The 20,613-nt window shown below is 41.9% G+C and overlaps 1 long non-coding RNA gene and 1 pseudogene across 1 annotated transcript in view; one reads left to right on the top strand and one right to left on the bottom strand.

Annotated features, from left to right (window-relative positions):
• LOC149126920 (uncharacterized) overlaps window positions 1–20,613 on the top strand; it is a 99,337-nt gene that overhangs the window by 21,285 nt on the left and 57,439 nt on the right. The gene's annotated exons all lie outside the window — the stretch shown is intronic.
• LOC108177912 (large ribosomal subunit protein eL15 pseudogene) lies at window positions 681–1,297 on the bottom strand (annotated as a pseudogene).

Raw genomic sequence — 20,613 nt, 5'->3', positions numbered from 1 at the left:
GGACTGGAACTGGTGCCCACATGGGATTAGGCAATGTAGACAACAGATTAACCTGCTGCACCAAAGCACTGGCCCCATTCTTAAATCTTTTGATTCTTGAACACAGAATGTCTTGCCATTTATTTAGATCTACTTTCACTTCTTTTAATGATGTCTTATGTATTTTTAGTGTATAGTTCTTGCACTTACAAAATTTTTTTTATTCCTGAGCATTTTTGATACTTTCATAAAAGAATATTTCTTAAAAATTTATTTATAATCTTGAAAGAATTACAGAGAGACAGAGGGAGAGAGAGATGGCGGTGAGGGAAAGAGGAAGGGAGGGACAGAGAACAAATAGGAGAGCGAACTCTTCCATCTGCTGGTTCACTCCTCAAATGACTGCAATGACAGGCTGAACCAGGACAAAGCCAGGAGCCAGGTACTCCATTTGGGTATCCCACATGGGTGACAGGGACCCACATACTTGGGCCATAATCCACTGCCTTCTTTGGTATGTTAGCAGGGAGCTGGACCAAAAATGGAGCAACCAGGACTCAACCTGGTACCCATATGTGATGCTGGCATTGCAGACTTAACTCGCTATACCACAATGCCACCCATTTAAATTGTTTTCTTTTTTATTTCTTTTTTGACTGTCCTAAATTATTTATTAGGTCTGAATTTTACAAACATTACTTCTATTTGTGGTAACAGTGGAGCTGGAGGGTATTGCGTGTTCTCCAGGCTGCATGACCAGAACCATCAATAGTGTGATGGAACTTGAGGTCCTTTCCAAGACCACAACTCTTGTGGCTGTAGATTTTAGCCTGTGCATTTCCCTGTACTTGAGGGCTGGTTTGGTGATCCACTGGGTGTCAGAGTTTCTTTTGATACCTTCAAGGAATGGATCAATGAAGATAACCTCAAAGAATTTGTACATGACATCTTCACCAACCCAGTAAAAATTCAGGACGCTCAGAGCCACATAGTGGTACCCATTTTATTCCTTGACAATAGACTGAAAGCTTTGTACAAATGTTAGCTGGTTAACACCATGATGGTCATGCTTGCCAAAATTTGTACTCTGAGGAACTGGGCTTTTGTGGCCATCATAGTACACACAAATCTCATATATTCCATAACCTTTCTTGGCCCTGTATCCCATTCTGCGTGCCTTGTCAGGCTGAGTGGAGCAGGGTGTCTTGTGGAACACAGAGAGCTGGCCGTACTGCCGGCAGAGGACCCCCAAGAGAAAGCGCATCACATCCCGCTGCTACTTTCTCCATTGCTTTTGGGGGTACTTGTATACACCCATCCTGGCTGCCTGCAGATGGGAAGGCAGACATTGCTTTCTGTTTACAATTTTGGATTGTTTATTACTAGTGTATAGAAATACAGTTCATTTATTACATCATCCTTATATCTTGCAAGCTTCATAAACTTGTTTATTAGGTTTGCATAGTTTTTTTGTAGATTCTTCAAGATATTTTATATACCAAATTATGTCATCAGCTAATAGAGACAATTTTACTTCTTTCTTTCTCAGTCTATATGCATTTTGCTTCTTTCAATTTTTTATTCACTTGCTCTGGCTGGAACCTCCAAATTATGTTGAATATAAGTGGTAAGAGCTGACATTAGGAGAAAGCATCCAATCTTTCATAGTTAAATATGTTGTTAGCTGTGTTTTTTAATAGATGTCCTTTGTCAGTTAAGTTTGTATCGTGTGTGTGTTTGTGTGTGTGTGTGTGTATGGGTGTTGGTTTATCATGAAAGAGTGTCAGATTTTGTCAAATGCTTGTTCTTTCTCTATTGAGATAATGTGTTTGTCATTTATTCTATTAAGATTATATGTTACATTGATAGATTTCTTGTGTTGAACTAACTTTAGATGTATGGGATAAATCCTACTTGGTCATGACGTATAATCCATTTTACATGTGGTTGGATTTGGCTTACTGTAATTTTGTTGAGGATTTTTCCATCTATACTCATAAGTGATATTGGTTTATGTTTTTTTCCTCTTTTATGGCTATGTCTGGTTTTGGTATTATGAATATATGGCTTCGTAGAATGAGTTGGGAAGTACTACTTTCTTTTCTATTTTTTGAAGAAGTTTGTGAATTATTGGTCTTAATTCTTTTTAAAAAATATTTAGTTGAATTCATCAGTGAAATCACTTGGGCCTGGGATTTCCGTCAGTAGTTCTTGGATTCCTAATTCAATCTCTTTACTTATTATGGATCTATTCAGATATTTTTCTTGAGTCAGTTTTGTTCATTAGTGTCTTTTAAGAAATTTGACTACCTAACTAGGTTATTTAATTTGGTAATCATACAATTATTTATAGTATTCCATTGGAATCCTTCTATTTCTGTAAGTTTCCTAATGATGTCCTTTCTCATTTCTGATTTGAGGAATTTGATTAGTTCTTTTAGGGCAGGTCTGCTCAGTAATGAATTATCCTGGTTTTTGTTTATCTGGAAATATCTTACTTTCTCATGTCTTTGAAAGTAGTATTTGATAAAGAATCCTGGGTTGACAGTCTTTCTTTCAGCATATTACCCCACTTTCTTCTGGACTCAATAGTTTCTGATAAGAAGTTAGATGTTAACCTTACTGAGAATCCTTTGTAAGTGATGAGTTGCTTTGTTCTTGTTGCTTTCAAGATTCTCTTTGTCTTATAATCTTGATTGCAAGACATCTCACTATGTGTATTAGTCATCCCTTTTTTCAAAGATTATTTATTTGAAAGGCAGAGTTACAGAGAGAAAAAGAGAGGGAAACACACACACACACACACACACACGCACAGATCTTCCAACTGCTGGTTCACTCCCTAAATGGCTGCAATGGCCAAGGCTGGGCCATGCTGAAGCCAGGAACCTATAACTCCATCTGTGTCTCCCACAGGTAGGAGTTGAGGGTAGGGGAAGGGACCCAAGTACTTGGGCCATCTCCCACTGTTTTCCCAGGTGCATAAGCAGGGAAATAGATTGGAAGTGGAACACCTGGGATGCTGGTGTTGCAGGCAGCTACTTAACTGGTTGCATCACAAAGCTGGCTCTCAGCCTTTGTTTATGTGACAGAATACCTAAGACAATCTATTTATGAAGAGAGGAGGTTTATTTGGGCTCCTGGTTTCAAATGTTTACAGTCTTGAGTGGGCAGCTCCATTTGGGGTGGCATCTGGTGATAGCATTCTTGCTGGCAGAGAGCCAAAGTGGCACAGAACATTATATGGAAAGAAGGAACACATGTGGAAGAAGGATTGCATGGAAATATAGAAGGAGAGAGGGTGGCTGGACCCAACTCTCAGGCTCTTGTAATCAATTCTTTCATAGGAACTACCTTCCAAGGACACACCTCAAAGACCAATGAATCTTCCCACCCCTTAAACATCATAAATGGATTACAGTTCCACCCTCTTAGTACATTATCTTTTAACTTGTGAATTCAATGTCTGCATGGAGCTCAGGAGCCATATCCTATTCAGACCATAGCATTGTATATCTTTATCCAACTGAATTCACTAAGATTCTTGGATGTATAGAGTATATGTTATATCAAATTTGGAAAATTTTTGGTTTCAAGTATTATTTCTATCTTTTAACTTTTTTTCTTATGGGACTCCCATTATTCATACATTAGCATGCTTATTTATATTCCATAAATCTCTGAGTCTCTGTTACATTTTTTTCATTGTTTGTTCTTTTTTGTCCTGAAGAGTCTCAATAAGCCTCTCTTCAAGTTCACAGAACCTTCTTTTTTAGTTTTTTTTTTTAAAGGTTTATTTTATTTACTGAAAGGCAGAGTTTTAGAGAGAGGAGAAAAGACAGAGAGAAGTCTTCCATCCACTGGTTCATATTCCTACTGGCCGCAACCACTGGGGCTGGGCCAGGCTAAAGTCAGGAGCGAGAAATTTCTTACGAGTCTCCCATGTAAGTGCAGGGGCCCAAACACTTTGGCTCGCCTCCCTGCTTTCCCAGGTGCAGCAGCAAGGAGTTGGATTGGAAGTGGAGCAGCTGGGACTTGAACAAGTGTCAATATGGGGCCGGCATAACAGGCAGCAGCTTTACCTGCTATGCTACACAGGCCCCAGATCCTTCTTCTATTGGTTCAAATTCGTTGTTAATTCTGATTCAAAAGGGAAGTATTCCGCACAGCTGAACGAAGTTGGAGGTAGTTAGCAGGCAAATGATATACCCACAGGAGCCAGAGATTGGAAGCTCTTTCCCAAGGACCACACAGGGAATCTGTTCTGCCCTCAGAGTGGGCTCAAATTCTCCTTCAGTCTCCCACTGGGTTGCCAAAGTTACGGAATTGTAGCGTCTCTGGAGAGTGCTCATGTGAATTCCGTGAGTTCTCTCCCCCACCGTCGCTTTTTTCACAGTCTCAGTTCAGTAGCACCACAGATTTACTAGGTCCTAATCTCCTGTTAATTCGCCCCGCCCAGAGTCAGGTTTTTCTGCTAGGCTCAGGGCCGGTGCAGACCTGAGGTCGCTCTGCTTATGACGTATGTCCAAGATGGCGCCTGCTCTTTGTCTTGCTCGCCTTTGAGAGGTGAGCAGAGAGAGAGAAACCCGTGTCCGTATCAGTCACTTTTTTTTTCTCTCTCTCTTCTAGTTAGCCTGGTGAACTTTCCCCCCCGGGGTCGTTCCCTCTAGTCTCCTCTCTCTGCTTGCCTGCCGGTGTCTCGGGCTATTGAGGTTCGGCTCACCTCGCGTTCCAGCGCTGGTGTGTTGAGTCTGCCGCTGGTGTCCCGAACTGTGGGCTCCCACGCTCTCCACGCAGGTCCACTGTGAATCACGCGTTCCGGAAGAGTTTCTTCTGCTGTTTCCTCCCCTACTCTTCCTTGAACCTGCAGTATCTCCACTTTTATTAAACTGTCTCTCCCCGGACTATCAGTGTCCTCCCTTCCTATTCCGCCATCTTGTGAAATTTTTGTTTCAGTTATTATACTTTCAGTTCTAGAATTCCTAATTTAAAAAAAATCTATGCATGATAAGATATTCTTATACTTTTCTTTAATGCTTTAGACATGATTTTCTTTAGTTCATTAGATGCTTCAGAGTCTTTGTTTAGTAAATCCAAAGTGTGGGCTTTGTCAGGGAGAACTGATTGTTTTCTTTTGTATGAAACATGCATTTGTATTTTTATGTGTCTATTTATATTGTTGAAAACTGAATATTTTAAAAAAGATTTATCTGTTTCTTTGAAAGACAGAGTGACAGAAAGAGAGATTTTCCATCTTGTTTTGCGCTCCCCAAATGACTATAACAGCCATGACTGGACCAGGCTGAAACCAGGAACTGTGAACTCCAGCAAGTTCTTCCACATGCATGGCAGGAACCCAAGTCTTGGGCCATCATGTGCCCTCTCCCAGATGTGTTGCAGGAAGCCAGGTCAGAAGCATGGATTAGCCCAGGACTCAAACTGACACTCCAACGTGGGATGCAGGCATCCTGAGCAGTGGCTTAACCTGCTGCACTACCTCACCCATGCTAAAACCAAACATATGAAGTAATATATTATGACTACTCTGGAAATCAGCTGCTCTTCTCTCTCTAGGGCTATTGTTTTCAAAATTTTTGAAAAGTCATTTATTTGAGAGGCAGACAGAGAGAAAGAGAGGTCCAAATACCTGTGAGCCAGGGATTCAATCCAGGTCTCTCAAGTAGATGACAGGAGTCAACACTTGACTTATCATCTGTTGTCTCCATGGTGTACATTAGCAGGAAGCTGGATTCAAGAGCACAGGTGGGACTTGAATCCAGGTGCTCCAACATGGAATGTGAGCGTCTCATCCAACATCTGAATGGTGTGTTACGTATCTGCTTCTGATGCTGCCTTTTGTTACTATTATTGTTGTTATCTGTTTATTCATTTGTTTAATGACTTTCCTGTGTTAATTCTATAAAGTCTGTTTAATGTGAAGCCATTGAAGTCTGTCTGATTATACTAGTAACTAGCTAATGATTAGACAAGGATTTCCCTAAATACCGTTAACAGCTAAGTTTACCAGTCTTTGCTGGTAGAATATATGTTTGTCTTTGGATATATCTAATACTCTTGCAAATAGTTTACACTCTGCCTTAATCTTTCTTCTACTTGTGCAAAGCCTCAAGGTAAGACATGGGTGAGAAATCAGAAGCTTCCTAGGTCTTTGCTGTGCATGCACACAGCCTTGTACACATGAGTGACTTTCAGGATTCCCAGGAATATGTGTCTGCTTTTTAAAGTTTCTGTTGGACCTTTAATTCCACAGGTGTGTGTTTTGCTTAGCCTGTTGTTAGCTCCAATAAATAACATTGTCTCAGGCAGATACAATGTTAAATAATATCCATATATTTTTAAAAAAACTTTGCTGGAGAATGGGTTTTTAGCACAGAGCAAATTCTGAATTAGTTCAAATAAAGACAAGCTATGATAATGGAAATTTTCAATGAGCTGCCACATAGGTCAAATATTAACAGTTATGGGGCCTTTGGCAAGTTCTGACCCATTCTACCCTCTCTGTGGCTGCCAGGCTGTGGTTTCCACAGCTACCACAATTACAAGGCTGTTGGTTTTTAATGTTGTCAGAAAGCCAAGGAGAGAGGGATGGGGGTTAGGGTAAGTTAAAATATCACAAGGCAGCTCATTATTCTCAGCAAGATTCAGCCATTTTTTAAAGATGTATTTATTTATTTGAAAGACAGAGTTACACAGAGAGAGAAGAAGAGGCAGAGAGAGAGAGGTCTTTCATCTGCTGGTTCACTCCCTACCTGGCCGTAAAAGCTGGAGCTGCACCGATCTGCGCCGATCCAAAGCCAGGAGCCAGGAGCCTCTTTGTGGTCTCCCACATGGGTGCAGGGGCCCAAGGACTTGGGCCATCTTCCATTGCTTTCCCAGGCCACAGCAGAGAGCTGGATTGGATATGGAACAGCCAGGACACGGACCAGTTCCCATATGGGATGCCGGCACTGCAGGTGGCAGCTTTACCACAGTGCTGGCCCCCAGCCATTTTTCCTTACTGGATATAACTTGGAATTTTGCAATCCTTTAATTAATTTTGAGAATTCTGAAAATTTTTATTTTGATTATTGTCCCTGTTCTCATTCCTTTTATGGAGGAGCAGATCTCCCCTTATTCTGCTATTTACGATATGTTCTCTCTTTTAAGATTCAAAGGAGAGCTGGCGCCGCGGCTCAATAGGCTAATCCTCCACCTAGCAGCACGTGCACACCGGGTTCTAGTCCTGGTCAGGTCCCTGGATTCTTTCCTGGTTGCCCCTCTTCCAGGCCAGCTCTCTGCTCTGGCCCGGGAAGGCAGTGGAGGATGGCCCAAGTGCTTGGGCCCAGCACCCCATGGGAGACCAGGAGAAGCACCTGGCTCCTGCCATTGGATCAGCGCGGTGCGCCAGCCGCAACGCGCCAGCCATGGTGGCCATTGGAGGGTGAACCAACGGCAAAGGAAGACCTTTCTCTCTGTCTCTCTCTCTCACTATCTACTCTGCCTGTCAAAAAAAAAAAAAAGAAAAAAAAGATTCAAAGGAGGATTTTTCCTTTTAGGATATTAAAAGATAATTGTTTGGAAAACCAGAAAAATATTAAGTGGCATGTTGAAAATTTTATTTCTCTTATTTTTTTTAAAGATTTATTTTATTTATTTGAAAGACAGAGTTACACAGAGAGAGATGGAGAGGCAGAGAGAGAGGTCGTCCATCCATTGGTTCACTCCCCAGATGGCCGCAATGGCCAGAGCTGTGCTGATCCGAAGCCAGGAGCCAGGAGCTTCTTCTGGATCTCCCATATGGGTGCAGGGGCCCAAGGACTTGGGCCTTCTTCTAACTGCTATCCCAGGCCATAGCAGAGAGTTGGATCGGAAGAAGAGCAACTGGGACTAGAACTGGCACCCATATGGGATGCCGGTGCTTCAGGCCAGGGCATTAACCCGCTGTGCCACAGAGCCAGCCCCTTATTTCACTTATTATGTATTTGTTGCCCATTAAGATATACATTCAGAGGAGAATTAAAGGAACATGTACATATGCAGACAACTGAAGCTGCTGGAATCATTTTACCAACAGATGCACAAATCAATAGTCAATTATATTTCGGAGGGCCCAATTCACTTTCTTTTTTTAAAAAAAGTATTTATTTACATTTGAAAGGAATAGAGAGAAAGATAGAGATCTTCCATGTGCTGGTTCCTTCTTAAATGCTTGCAACAGCCAGAACTGAGCCAGGCTGAAGCCAGGAACTTGGAACTCAATCTATGTCTTTCACATGGGTGACAAGGTCCTAAATACTGGAGCCATCACCTGCTACTTCCAGGGGTTCCCATTGACAGAAAGTTGGACCGGAAGCAGAGGCCAGACTTGAACCCAGGCACTCTGAGTGATACGAGATGTGGGAGTACCAAGTGGTGTCTTAACCCATGCACCAAATGCGCACCCTCACTTTCATCTCTTCAGGCAAGAATCATTTTCATAATGATATGTTTTCATAAGCTTAATTTTAAAATAGCTGAATGATAATAAAAGGCAAAGTCACACGAGACAGGTTCCCAGTAATCTTTTTGCCCATATCAAAGCCTTTCATGATTCTTCCTGATAAGGGGGTGGAGGCGGGGTAGGGGGAGTGGAAAGAGAAGCTGCCCACATGGACACGGACATGGACGACGCGGTGAACCAGGTCTGACTGGAGCGCAGGGATTGCACTCAGGACTTGAGTTCTGGGGATTGTTACAGGCTTCACCTTGGGTGACAAGTTCTTCTCTGTGCCTCAACTCCTCGTCTGTGAGGTAAAGGATGTGGGTGAGGCAATTCCCAAGGTTCTTTCCATCCCAGCAGTGTCCTTGAAACTGCGGCACCCGGGCCAGCATCAACATCACCTGGGAACTTATTAGACATGCAAATCCTCAGGCTCTTCCACCATCCTAGAGTCTAGGGTGGAGCCCAGTGATCTGTGTGTTAACAGCTCTCCAGCTTATCTTGATGCAGTTACATTTTGAGAACCATTGCATACCAGTTTCCCATGAGATAGACTGTAATATTGCTAAGACTTAGTAGCTGTCAACAGAGCATTGTTGTGACTTCCCCCAAAAGTTTGCAAGCGTAGAATTCCTTGTGTAAAAGGAGTCAGTTCTGTTGAAGTGTGTGTGTATTAAAAGGAAAGAGTTCATTATCTGCTTACTTAGAATTCACTCTGCCTGTCAACAATATGTATCCACCTTCTGTAGGCAAAATCTCAATCTACTATTTATTTCAACATGACCATTCCAAAGAAAAGTCAGAGAACTATTATTTGTAGCTTTGGATTTAATGTATTTTATGTGGCTAAAAGCTTCTCTCCTAATTGTTACAGTGAGCCAGAGTATTTATTTTAAATTTATTTACTTATTTCAAAGGCAGAGTTAAAGAGAGAGAGAGGGAAAGACAGAGAGAGAGAGAGTTCTTCCATCCACTGGTTCACTCCCCTAATGGCAACAATGGCCAGGGCTAAGTCCAAGCAGAAGTCAGGATCCCAGAACTCTGTCTGGGTTTTCCATGTGGGTGGCCATCTTCTGCTGCTTTCTAAGGCACATTAGCAAGGAGCTGGATTAGAAGTGGAGCATCCAGGACTCAAACTGGCACTCATATGGGATGCTGGCCTCACAGGTGGCCTCTTAACCCACTGCACCACAACTCATCCCTTGAGAAAGAGTTTTGCTGGGAAGTATTTGATCTTCCTCTTCACTTGCAAAGGTAATGTTTACAAGACAGTATGGGGTTCAGTTGGAAAATTTCTATATAAGCTTCATTTCCTGGGTTGGATACTGCTCTCACTTTTGATGAGTCATTTTGTTTCTGTTTGGTACACAGAAGACTAGTCCTGTTGGCCACTGTCATGTCCTTACAGATTACAGCTGTGTTGCACTATTCTAAATGGTAGATTTCATCATCCTGGTTCTATGATCTGCCTACTGTGCCTTGGCAGCTTGATGGTTTTCTACAGTAGCCACTCTCTGCTCCATCCCTCCTGGCCAATTAGTGCACAGATGGTTTTCATCTCTCACCTGGAATCTCACCTGATGGATCTCACTGACTTACTCCTGTGTGTAGGCCACCAATGACACTGAGCAATTAGCATCTGAATTTATGAGCGATGAGACCCCAGAACTAGCAGTCAAAGCCTCACTGTTCACGATGTAGGGAAGCTTCTTCAGCTGTTAGGTTTGCTACAAATCTCTTTTGAAGATTCCTAATGCATATTTGTGTTAAGCACTCACAACTGCATAAAGAAACTCATTTTTTAAAAAAGATTTATTTATTTGAAAGACAGAGTTACAGAGAGGCAGAGGCAGAGTCAGGGAGGAACCCAGTCTAACATCCACTGGTTCACTCCCCAGATGGCCACAACAGCCAGAACTTGGCTGATCCGAAGCCAGGAGTTTCTTTTTTCTTTTTTTTTTTTTTTGACAGGCAGAGTGGACAGTGAGAGAGAGAGACAGAGAGAAAGGTCTTCCTTTGCCGTTGGTTCACCCTCCAATGGCCGCCGTGGCCAGCGTGCTGCGGCCGGCGCACCGCGCTGATCCAATGGCAGGAGCCAAGTACTTCTCCTGGTCTCCCATGGGGTGCAGGGCCCAAGCACTTGGGCCATCCTCCACTGCCTTCCCAGGCCACAGCAGAGAGCTGGCCTGGAAGAGGGGCAACCGGGACAGAATCCGACGCCCCGATCAGGACTAGAACCTGGTGTGCCGGTGCCGCAAGGCAGAGGATTACCCTAGTGAGCCGCGGCGCCGGCCCAGCAGTTTCTTCATTTTTGAGTCTCCCATGTGAGCACAGGGGCTCAAGCACTCAGGCCATCATATACTGCTTTCCCAGGCCATAGCAGAGAGCTGGATTGGAAGTGGAGCAGCTGGGACTAGAACAGGCGCCCATATGGGATGCTGGCAATGCAGCTGGAGACTTCACCCACTGTGCCACAGTGCCAGCCCCCAAACTCATGCCTTTTGTTTTAAAAAGAGATTTATTTAGGGGCTGGTGCTGTGACATCGTGGGTTAAGCTGCTAACTGCAGTGCCAGCATCCCGTGTCTATATGCATATATAGAGCTTCAACAGACAAGACTCCTTTTTTTTCCCCTTTTATTTAATGAATATAAATTTCCAAAGTACAGCTTATGGATTACAATGGCTTCCCTCCCATAACGTCCCTCCCACCCGCAACCCTCCCCTTTCCCGCTCCCTCTCCCCTTCCATTCACATCAAGATTCATTTTCGATTCTCTTTATATACAGAAGATCAGTTTAGCATATATTTAGTAAAGATTTCAACAGTTTGCACCCACATAGAAACACAAAGTGAAAAATACTGTTTGAGTACTAGTTATAGCATTAAATTGCACTGTACAGCACATTAAGGACAGAGATCCTACATGAGGAGTAAGTGCACAGTGACTCCTGCTGTTGACTTAACAAATTGACTCTCTTGTTTATGGCATCAGTAATCACCCTAGGCTCTTGTCATGAGTTGCCAAGGCTATGGAAGCCTTTTGAGTTCACCAACTCTGATCATATTTAGGCAAGGTCATAGTCAGAATGGAAGTTCTCTCCTCCCTTCAGAGAAAGGTACCTCCTTCTTTGATGAGCTAGAACTGACTCCTTTTTTTTTTTTAAACTTTTATTTAATGAATATAAATTTCCAAAGTACGATTTATGGATTACAATGGCTTCCCCCCCATATCGTCCCTCCCACCCACAACCCTCCCCTTTCCCACTCCCTCTCCCCTTCCATTCACATCAAGATTCATTTTCGATTATCTTAATATACAGAAGATCAGCTTAGTATACCTTAAGTAAGGATTTCAACAGTTTGCTCCCACACAGAAACATAAAGTGAAAAATAATAGATGATTTTTTTTAAATGATGATGAAATCAGATCAGACCTATTGTCATGTTTAATCCCAGTGAGAGTCAAGTTGGGAGTTGATAATTTCTTTTTTTTTTTTTTTTTTTTTTTTACAGAAGATCAGTTTAGTATACATTAAGTAAAGATTTCAACAGTTTGCACCCCCATAGAAACACAAAGTGAAATATATTGTTTGAATACTCGTTATAGCATTAAATCTCAATGCACAGCACATTAAGGACAGAGATCCTACATGAGGAGTAAGTGCACAGTGACTCCTGTTGTTGACTTTACCAATTGACACTCCTGTCTATGGCATCAGTAATCTCCCTATGCTCCAGTCATGAGTTTCCAAGACTATGGAAGCCCTCTGAGTTCTCCGACTCTTATCTTGTTTAGACAAGGTCATAGTCAAAGTGGAGGTTCTCTCCTCCCTTCAGAGAAAGGTACCTCCTTCTTTGAAGTCCTGTTCTTTCCACTGGGATCTCACTCACAGAGATCTTTTGCTAGAGTGTCTTGGCTTTCCATGCCTGAAATACTCTCATGGGCTTTTCAGCCAGATCCGAATGCCTTTAGGGCTGATTCTGAGGCCAGAGTGCTATTTAGGACATCTGCCATTCTATGAGTCTGCTGAGTATCTCACTTCCCATGTTGGATCACTCTCCCCTTTATTTATTCTATCGGTTAGTGTTAGCAGGTACTAGACTTGTTTATGTGCTCCCTTTGACTCTTAGTCCTATCATTATGATCAATTGTGAACTGAAATTGATCACTTGGAATAGTGAGATGGCATTGGTACATGCCACCTTGATGGGATTGAATTGGAATCCCCTGGTATGTTTCTAACTCTACCATTTGGGGCAAGTCAGCTTGAGCATGTCCCAAATTATATATCTCTTCCCTCTCTTATTCCCACTCTTATGTTTAACAGGGATCACATTTCAGTTAATTTTTAACACTTAAGAATAACTGTGTATTAATTACAGAATTAAACCAGTCATATTAAGTAGAACAGACAAAAAACTACTAAGAGGGATAATGTATTAAGTTGTAGAACTGACTCCTTTTAACACTAATGCATATGGGAAAGCAGTAGAAGCTGGCCCAAGTCCTTGGGCCCCTGCACCCACATGGGAGTCCCAGATGAAGCTCCTGGCTCCTGGCTTTGGACTGGTCCAGCTCTGGCCATTGCAGCCATTTGGGGAGTGAACCAGCAGATGGATAACTTCCCTCTCTGCCTCTGCCTCTTTGTAATTCTGCCTTTCAAATAAATAAATAAGCAAACCTTAAAAATAAAAAGATTTATTTACTTGTTTGAAAGTCATTGTTACACAGAGATGGGGAGAGGGAGCACATTCATCTGCTGCTCTATTCCCTGATGGACACAATAGCAGCTGGGGCTGGGCCAGGCCAAAGCCAGGAGCCAGGAGCTTCAGCCAGATCTTGCATGTGGTAGCAAGGGCCCAACCACTTGGGCTGTCTTCTGCTGCTTTTCTCAGGCCATTAGCAGAGAGCTGGATTGGAAGTGGAGCTTCGGGGACATGAACCTGTGCCTATATGTGGTGTTAGCATCACAGCAGTGACTTCACCCACTATAGCACAACGCTAGACCCTACTCATCTGTTTTTAACTCAGCATTTTCCAACTTCTTTGAGAATGACATGTTTTTATCACTGGCATATCTAATAATATGTAGTTGATAAAGGCAAATGTAGAAGACTTGACATGATCTTCAGAACTTGTTAAAAAGTTGATGCTGAGTCCCCAAAGCCTACACAAGTGTGTTCCTATAGCAGAGATAAAATAAGACCAGATATTCCTCAGAATGTTTCATTCACTTAATGATTAAATGAGGTAAAAATTTGTGAAGGTTGGTCCTAAGCAATCCAAGAATCCACATAAACGTGTCACCTGGTGAGAATGGTAATTGAATTTAACACAGTCTTGTCAATCAACATGTGACCCTGGAAGCACAGCATTGCTGTCACCTAGGAGCCTCTTAGAACGCAGAGTATCAGGACCTAGTTCATTGTCATTCCTGTGCGTGTTGAAGTCTGAAAAGCATGGCTTGTAGCATTTGGCATTTCCACTCTTCCTGACAGATTCTCGCCACATTCTCACCTCCTTTCTCTTGCTGCCCACCCAATTCTGGAATTCATAATTTTCACCATTCATTTCAGTCCAAACCTCTGTTCTTCTTTCCTTTCCCTGAATTCTAATATAATATGTGGCTTATGTATACCAATGTTATGGCTGAGCCTGGGAAGTTTCTGAGATGATTGTGGTACACTTTAGAAAAAATTTTAAAATTCTCCAAATGGTTAGACACTGTCAATTTGTTCTCAAAAGTTAATCTACCTAAGTGTTTCTTCAATTGTAACAAGGGATGAGGATCATATATTTATGGCTAGTTTCCATTTAATAAAGGTTTCACAGAGTTAAAATATGAGTTCATTATATATGAAAAATATAAAATCTTTATCACAGCAATAGTTAAACTTCAGAAGTCTGCATGTCAGAACTGTATAGTGGTAACTATAATAAACATCAAGCGGCAAATCTAGCGTCCTCTGTCAAGGTTGCTTCCTTATTAGCATCACTGCTCCAGGAAGGGGTGGAGGTGTTGCCCTGTGGTAGTGGCCACAGGACTCATAAAGAGACTTTGTCCTTTCAGCTTCCCCATGACCCATTACACATTTAAAAACGTTATAATGCAAATCTAAGTTAAATGCAGATTTTCCCATTGCAGGAAGATTGAGTGACCTATTCTACTTAGACATTAGATAAAGTTTCTGAGTTGTGAATAACAAATGTTCACGAGGCAATGAAAGTTTTAAAAATGTATTTCATTTTTTTAAAGAGTTCAATTCTTTTGCCCCATTTTAATAACTTTTATTTATTTATTTTCATTTTTTGAAAGAGAGGGAAAGAGAGATCTTCTATATTCGATTTGCTTTCCAAATGCTTACAACCAGAGGTAGGTCTGGCCAAAACCTGGATGCTGGAACCCAGTCTGAGTCTCCTATGTGAACCAACATCTTCAGCCCCTCAGAGAACACATTAGCAAGTAGCTGGGCTGGAAGTGCAGGGACATGACTCAATACAGACAGTCTGATATGGGATGTGGGCATCCCAAGTGGTGACTTAATCTCTGGATCAAATGCCCACCCTAGAAGTTGTTTTTTGTTTTTTTTTTTTTGTTTTTTTTTGTTTTTTTTTTTTTTTGCTAACTAATAATTAATTTGAAAGGCAAAGAAACAGAGGAATAGATAAAGAGATATCTCTTCCATTGCTTCACACTTAAATGCTGTCAACAGCTGAGGATGGGCCAGGCCAAATTTGGAAGCTGGTAACAACACCTAGGTTTCCCATATAGATGGTGAGGATGGGATTACTGTCCATCTCCTTTGCCTCCTGGGATCGGCATTAACAGGACCCTGGAATCAGGAGCTCCAGCTGGAAATCAAAGCCTGGCACTCCAGTGTGGGAGGCTTAATTGCTAGGCTACATGCCTTCTTCTGACAGTGTTTTCATTATTATCACTATTTCTTTACTTTTTATTATGATCCTTTATTTATTTCTGGAGGAAGCAGAGAAAAATTTAAATTCAAAAGGTTTATTCAGCTTTTTCTTTGGTGGTGAAGAAGAGGTTTAGAGTGTAATCTCAAATACTTAAAATTATTCTGGTTCCAAGCAAGTAACAAGTCTCTAGGTTTATCAGTCTCTAAGATGACAGATTCCAGAAATGTCCCTGAAAGTTCTTTCTTCCTCAGTACTCACACTAATATCTATCCATGCCACTGAGTAATGTAGCCTTAATATGAATCATGCAAAAGGGAAGTGAAAGTGACGAATATGGGAAAAGAATGTGATACAGAGAAGTGCACTATGTGTTTGCAAAGAAACCATGAAAACTTCTGAGAAAAAACTGAATTCATGAGATCATTACCTTAATATTTTAAATCCCACAGTGCTCAGTTTTTATGGTTTGCAAGCAATCTGAAGGGCATTCACGCTTCTAGGAAGAGGTTTTGCAATTCTGGGCTCCTTTCTTTTGACCCTAAAAGGCCATTTAAAAAGAAACTATCAAGAGAATTTACACTGTTTCTAAAGTGAGGAAGAATACTCTGCTTTTTTTTTTTTTTTAGATTTTTTTATCTACTTATTTGAGAGGTAAAGTCACAGACAATGAGAGGGAGAGACAGAGAGAAAGGTCTTCCTTCCATTGGTTCACACCCCAAATGGCTGCAATGGCCGGAGCTATGCTGATCCGAAGCCAGGAGCCAGGAGCCAGGAGCTTCCTCCAGTCTCCTGCATGGGTACAGGGGCCCATGGACTTAGGCCATCTTCTACTGCTTTCCCAGGCCATAGCAGAGAGCTGAACTAGAAGAGGAGCAACTGGGGCTAGAACCGGCGCCCATATGGGATGCCGGCGCCACAGGCGGAGGATTAACCTACTGCACCACTGCACCGGCCCCAATACTCTGCTTTTTCAAACTTCTGATAACATCTACTTTCTTACTTTACAATAGCATTAAGTCACTGGGGATTAAAATATTAACAACCCAGGGGTAGATGGTGTGGCACAGTAGGTTAAGCTGTTGCATCTTATATTGGGGTGTCAGGCTGAGTCCTGGCTCTGCTGTTTCTGATCTAGCTCCCTGAAAATGTGCCTAGGAAGCAGTGATGATGGTCCACGTACTTGAGTTCCTGCCACCCACATAGGAGACCCAGGTGGAGTCCCTGGCTTCTGGCTTCCATCTGGCCCAGCCCTGGATGGAAGATGCTCGCTCTCTCTCTCTCTCTCTTCCTCTCTCTTTCTCTCTCCTTCTCTCTCTCTTTCTCTCTCTCCCCCTTTCAAGTACAAAAATAAATCTTAAGAAAAACCAAAATGTTAAGAATCGTTTTCTTTCTTCCTCTTCTCCTTCTCCTTCTCCTTCTCCTTCTCCTTCTCCTTCTCCTTCTTCTTCTTCTTCTTCTTTTTTTTTTTTGACAGGCAGAGTGGACAGTGAGAGACAGAGAGAGAAAGGTCTTCCTTTCCATTGGTTCACACCCCCACCCCACCCCCCAAACGGCTGCTACAGCCGGCACGCTGCGCCGATCCGAAGTCAGGAGCCAGGTGCTTCTCCTGGTCTCCCATGCGGGTGCAGGGCCCAAGGACTTGGGCCATCTTCCACTGCCTTCCCGGGCCACAGCAGAGAGCTGGCCTGGAAGAGGAGCAAGCGGGACAGAATCCGGCACCCTGACCCCAACTAGAACCTGGTATGCCGGCGCTGCAGCCAGAGGATTAGCCTATTGAGCTGCGGCACCGGCCAAGAATCATTTTCTATAGGGACACAAATGGTCTACATGGTCACTACCCAATGTGGTGGCCACTCCCATTTATTTTTTAAACTTTAATTAATTAAAATTAAAATAGCTACATGTGGGGCCCATGCTGTGGTGCAGCAGGTTAGTTCCCTGGCCTGAAGTGCCGGCATCCCATATGGGCAACGGTTCTTGTCCTGGCTGCTCCACTTCCGATCCAGCTCTCTGCTATGGCCTGGGAAAACAGTAGAAGATGGCTCAAGTCCTTGGGCCCCTACACCCACGTGAGAGACCTGGGAAAGACTCCTGGCTCCTGGTTTCAGATCAGCACAGCTCCAGCCATTGCGGCCATCTGGGAAGTGAACCAGCAGATGGAAGACCTCTCTGTCTCTACCTCTCTCTCTAACTCTGTCTTTCAAATAAATAAAATAAATCTTTAAAAAAATAACTATGTGTGAGCAGTGGCTACAGAGTTGAACAACATTATAGATATTTTCTTTCCATTGTTAGTCTAAAATTTAGAGCAATATTTTTATTTCTAATGTATGTTATTTTGTAGTTACATACAAGGGGATTTCAAAAGGTTCTTGGAAATGAAATTTAAAATAAGTTTATGGTTTAAAAAATTTTAAGTCTATTATGGATAGTTTTTTTTCATAATAAATGGTTCCATGAACTTTTTGAAGACTCAAATATAGAAAATGTTCCTCAGATAAGAACAAATTTTAAATATATTTTAAGTTTCATTCCTTTGAGATTTTTTTGGATATTTATGATGTAAGTGGTTTATTAGTCGATGTTAAGTCATAGAAATGCTTGGTGTAAAGTCCAAAGCATCTTCATACATATACACTATATGGAAGGGCTTGATTAGTAGCTAGTAATAGAAGCGAGGACAATATTTTCAAAATGAAGCAGGTGAATCATTGCTGGTACAACAGTCCTTCTATTGACCAGTTTTTAAATGGGCTAGAAATTTTAGGAGGCAAAGTAGAAAACAATCTTATTCTTTCAAACTCCCTCAGATTTTCCTTCCCTGTCTCTAGATAGTGTTAGTCTTACAGGTCCCATTTCTAGTTATTAAAAGGTCCAGCCCAGAGTATTATCAACCTTTCACTCAATCGTCCAATTTAATCCTCCTCCCATCCCCCACAGTTCAGGTCTGTGTGGTCTGGAAGCCCATACTTGGGAAGGAAGATATGATTGTCTGCTTTGCTCTTCCCACACCTTCTCTCCTCTCATACCTGCTGTTTCTCATGCCTTGAAGGGAGGATGCCAGCAGCTGGGAGGAGTGGATGAGTGACAAAGTCTTAGTTGGTTGGCGCTGTTGCAAAAGGGAATTTCCAGCCCTGCAGGGGACAGATGTCTAAATGCACATTCCACACTTTTTATCATGGAGTGGTTTATGAGGATGCCCAAAGGGCTCTCACCACTGCCTCATTCTCTGACTGTATCAAAGATCTTCTGATTGGGAATCAACCCCTATAACCCACATATCTTCTTATGAACTCTGCCTAGCAATTTCTTTTGCACTTGATCTTAGCCAAAAGGCTGAGAAGTGATAGCAATTTCTTTTGAAAGTACAGCTCCCATAACCTCTTCTACAGGAGTTGTTTTGCCTATTAGGCAGACACTTTCCACTGGGTCCTTTCAAGTCTTCTCGAGATAACCCATTCAACCTACAGCACATTCATTACCCGACTTCAGACCAAGTCTGAAGGCATAGGAACCCTGTCTTTGCTTTGCTTAGTGAACAGCTGTAGATAACCTTACATTAGATTTTTTTCCAGGAGCCAACTCAGCCTATACCTCTATCTTGGACTTCCCAGCACTCCTATTCCCCCAGGGGAGGCAGAGCAAACATACAAAGAAATCCTTATTAGTCTCCATTCTCCTCCTGTGTAGAAGCTGACAGAAGGTGAGGTAGATGAGTTTTAAGTCACTTTTTAGCAAACCATGCAGAGATATTCTAACACCTCTCTTTAAGATTTAGAATACAGAGCACTAGGATAGCCCCTCTGAAATGAGAGAATTGATTAGTGTCCAACTGAAGAAACTTCAAAAGTATGAGACATAAGCTTTATAAAGAATCGAGAATACAAATACATTTAAAAGTACTTTTTATTCACCCTCAGGGGTGAAAAGAGCTGGAAAAAAACAATTTTCATCTCCTATGAAACATAAATCAGTGAAGAAAAGTCCATGTTACACACTAATACATGGAAATACATCTTCATGAGGTGTAGAATATGTTTACCCTTTCCTTATGGAATTAAGACTATTTTTAGAGGATGGTGCTGTGGTCAAGGTTATAAAAATCCAAGGTTATAAAAACCATCAACATTCTTTAATGCATGTTGCAAATAAAACTGTGTAAATAAATTTTTCACTTAGAGATAGTCAATTTTGCAATCAGTAAGGACCTTCTTTATTCAATTCATTTTTTCAGTTTTGCAATCAGAAAGGACCTTCTTTATTCAGTTCACACCATGTGGACAAATATTCAGCAGAGTCCGTCTGGCAGTTATTTGACTGTTGCTGAATAGGTTTTGGGGGCTCAAGTCAAAGTGAGACAAGAGAAAAAGTTTCATTTCATCCTGTTTCAGAGTCTATATTGTCCAGATTTTTAGACATTAATAAAAGCATATGATGTTTCTATTCTTTGCAAGTAGAATTATTTACCAATAAGTTCCACATGGTTTTTGTTTCATAGACTAGCTCTTCACAAGCTTAATATTAAAACTTTTCATTCTTTCCTTCTTAATTGTTTCTAAGCAGCAAAATCTCATGATGAATTAAACAATGCAAACTGTGCTAAAAACCAGACATTTCTTCCACTCCTTCCAGCTTGAAGCCTTTCTGATCTCAGCAAAGATTGTTATGACAACAATGTAAGGAGAAGAGTCAGTTCTGTTTTTTTGGCTGCCAAAAATAGTTTCTTGAATCCTTCCAGTTTCCTTTTAGCACTTTTATTGGCTACCTCCTACTCATTTTTAGCTACTTTACTAAAGTATATTGAAATATAAAATGCTGTACATAATTAATATATGCAACTTGATGAGTTTTCAGATAAGCCTATACCTGTGAAATCATCACAATTTACTCCATCAACCTGTTCCCTACCTCTAGAAGCTTGTTTTCTCCTTCCTCCCCCCATTCCTTTCCTTCCCTACTCACTTCCTTCATTTTTCCTTCCTTCCTTTCTCCCTCCTTTCTACCTCCTTTCTCCCTCCCTCCCTTTCTCCCTCCGTCTTTTCCTCCCTCCCTCCCTCCCTCCCTCCCTTCTTTCCTCCCTCCCTCCCTCCCTCCCTCCCTCCCTCCCTCCCTTCTTTCCTTCCTTCCTTCCTTCCTTCCTTCCTTCCTTCCTTCCCTCCTCCTTTCCTTCCTTCCTTCTTTCCTTCCTTCTGTCTTTCCTTCCCTCTTTTTATCTATTTCTCATTTGTATTACTT

Source organism: Oryctolagus cuniculus, chromosome 4 (genome assembly GCF_051225735.1).
Source record: "Oryctolagus cuniculus isolate XC-2025 breed Fujian yellow rabbit chromosome 4, ASM5122573v1, whole genome shotgun sequence".
Lineage (NCBI taxonomy): Eukaryota > Metazoa > Chordata > Mammalia > Lagomorpha > Leporidae > Oryctolagus > Oryctolagus cuniculus.
This window is presented reverse-complemented; position numbering and strand designations above follow the sequence as displayed.